Source organism: Lagopus leucura, unplaced genomic scaffold, assembly GCF_019238085.1.
Source record: "Lagopus leucura isolate 7727_CA_CO unplaced genomic scaffold, USGS_WTPT01 Super-Scaffold_100008, whole genome shotgun sequence".
NCBI lineage: Eukaryota > Metazoa > Chordata > Aves > Galliformes > Phasianidae > Lagopus > Lagopus leucura.
In genome coordinates, this window is record NW_024962265.1 from 20,828,987 (window position 1) to 20,832,049 (window position 3,063).

Here is a 3,063-nt window from a genome sequence, read left to right on the forward strand (position 1 = left end):
CAGCTGTATTCAGATAATGCTCTACCTTTGTTTTGAGATCCTTTCCCATTTCTCCCATCCCCAACAGATAACAAGGACATTGCCTCACAACACACGAAGAGGCCCAAAGCCAGGCCTTCAGAAAGGAATGGCAAATGCATTCCAACTGTAGTGTAGCAGGTGATGGCAATGTTAGAGGAGTAGTGGGACCTAATAGAGGGAGTAAATTCTCTTTCCCAGTTTAGCTGCTATGTACTTTGGCTGAAAAGCTGAAAATGGCCTTTAAAAAGTGATTATGGCTCATTTACTAAACTCTGAAATACCCAATTTGAGACCTGCTGGTATAGCAGGAAAAGGAAGCCAGGGTTGTAACAGAAGGGTTTATGTTGCTTTTTCACAAAAAATCTGTTATCTTCATGGAATTTCTGAGAAGATATCCACAGTTAAGTAAAGAAGAACTATGTTAAGATATGGGTCTTGAAAATATTTGTGTGTGTTTCAGCTGATGTGAGCAGTACTCGCTTCTGGTGCTTTCTATGCCAAGCAATGCAGAAAGGCTCCTGGTTTCAATATCTAACCTGAGCAATTTTCTAAGTTGTAACAGTGAACAGGTTGCTAACATCTTTTCCTCAGTTTCTTTTCTATAAAAAGGCAGCTATCTGGGGATTAGTTAGTGATTGCATACCTGAGCAGAAGAAAGTACACCAGAGAGGATTAATGTATTAACTTCCTCCTGCATTCTACATCAGATTGGTGAAATCCTTTTAATCCATTCAAATGCATGTTTGAGTATAGCATAGTGACAAACTAAAGAAAAAAAAAAAGTATTTTAGGCTGCATTTTTTTCTTCAAAACATTGAGCTCTTTTAGCATGGAGACAACTAGCAAAGTTGGCTCAAGATGGAGGTTTTCCATCTCAATGTACCATCTGCAAGAATGGTTAGAACATAAATGAAGCCCACAGTGTTCCAGCAAGAGCTTACAACAAATAGAAATAGTAAAGGTTTTTCTCTATAACCTAGACAACTATGCACAAATATGGAGAAGGCATAACTTTGAGATGTAATGGAGAAAATTCTTATTGATTCATCAGCTCTAAGCTGAGAAAAGTGCAGAAAGATTTTAGTGTTTCCAAGGCATTTATTAATGCCAGTGAAAGGATAAAAGGATGCACTTCTATCCCAGAGCCAGGAAAGTTTATTTTCCTCAGAACTTCACTCTCTGGGCAGGAACCAGTGCAATTCTGATCACAGAAATTGTAATTGTGATGGTAAGGGTATAAATAATATCCCCACAAGCCCTTTGTCTTGTTTTCTATTCTTAATGCAATTGTTTCCCCATAAAAGGTTTTGCCTTTCTTCAAAGGAAAGTCTGGCTAAATGTTCAACATCAGCTGCTGAAATATTCTCTTCCATTAAATTAATTTTCTGTACATTTTCCTGTAAACACCTTCTGTATCCCAGTTGCAGTCTCACAGAGGTCTCCAGTGCTCCCAGTCCATGGCTGCTGATCCATGGAAGTTCTTAGCTGGAATGTCATAGCTAATGTCACAGCTGTCTTTCTCCAGATGTTTGAAAACAGAAGGTCTGGGGTAGGCCACCATTAACACGGATTTCCTGTGATGCATACCAGGGATATAGCCAAGCTCATTAAAATAAAACATATTAGTGTTTTCTGCCCTCTTGCTTTAGCTAATATACTCCCAGTTATATGAAACATTTTCAGGTTCAGCACTAGGTCGTACCTCAGGGGGCACAAGCCTTTCAGTGTGTTCTGGGCAGCCATTAAATGTTTCTTCTCCAGAACTGGTAGTCAGACTGGTTTCACAGCAAGAGAAGTCCAGATGAGTGTTATGCACACTCATGGCAGGGGCTGAAATGTGAATAATGCTTGATAGTATCCCATTTTCAGGCAGTACTTTACGACTTCAAAGACAACATAACGCAGACCTTCTAGTTTGTAAAATGTAACAGAAGAGGCATCAATACTTACTCCATATATAGCTGTTTTTACCATGCTAACAAACATTGAATAAACAAATTAGACACAAGCTAATTCAAACAAAGGGATAGATTTTTCAGATGTAGTACCAGATTTTCATATGTAGTACCTCAGAGTAAGTGTGTGATTCAGCTTGTCTCATCAGTTTGGATCTTACTGAAATCACTAAGGATGCTACCATTCACTCCTGTGGGCCTCAGGGAGTTTTAGTGACTGCTACAGTTGAAAAGATGGATAAAGAAATGGTTTCTTATCCTTCAAGCTCTCTAAGTAATAAAGGCAACTATAAAATCAAACCTTAGCTTCTATCACCGTCTTCATAGCTTTGTGGATGCCCCTGACCTGCCTAGTACAAGTCAGTCAGAGATACTCCAAATAGCTCTAAATAAGCATAAGTATTTCATTGTCACTGTGCAGTACCATAAAGGGATACAAGTTCAGACCCCTGACAGCAATAAAGCAGATCTATGAAAGCTTGCTCTGAGCTATTCATTAGCCTGGCTGCACTACTGCGTTGAGCTAGCGCCTTCCAGACCAGCTCTGCACGGAACTGCACTGGACTTTGGTGCCAAAACCTGAGACCTCTTTCATGAGCAGAATCATTAGTCCCATGGTCACTACTTTTCATGCGTGTGTTAGTCAAGAAAGAAAATCAGGCAAAGAGCAAAATGTGTATATATAAGAAAGATGGAGGGAAAGAGAAAGAGGGAGAACAGTGGAGACCCCAATAAACCCATCAGAAAAAAAAAAATTAAAAAATTAAAAAAATCATCACCTGATTATTCGTATGCCTGGGCTCAGTTAGATCAGTGAGCCCGAGTTTAATACACAAGAGGATAAAAACCACAGAGAGCTTACAGTGTTCAGTATGTCTGTAGAGTAATAGATTGTTAAGCTGTAATAGTGTCTTTGCATCTATTCTCTGTGATGATTCTTTGCTTACAGAGTAAATGACTTCTGTGGTAAAGACATTTCCCAGGTACACTGAGAGACTGAGCCTCTCTGTGAGGCTAGCACTGCCACAACTTCCTCTGCTTTGCTTTCTCATCAGAACAGATGTCACTTTCTTGCTCTTATGCACTC

The 3,063-nt window shown here is 39.5% G+C and overlaps 1 pseudogene; it reads right to left on the reverse strand.

The window, feature by feature from the left end:
• The window catches only part of LOC122180829, a 3,299-nt pseudogene extending 1,535 nt beyond the window's left edge, over nt 1-1,764 (reverse strand).
• Between the last annotated feature and the right edge of the window lie 1,299 nt (nt 1,765-3,063).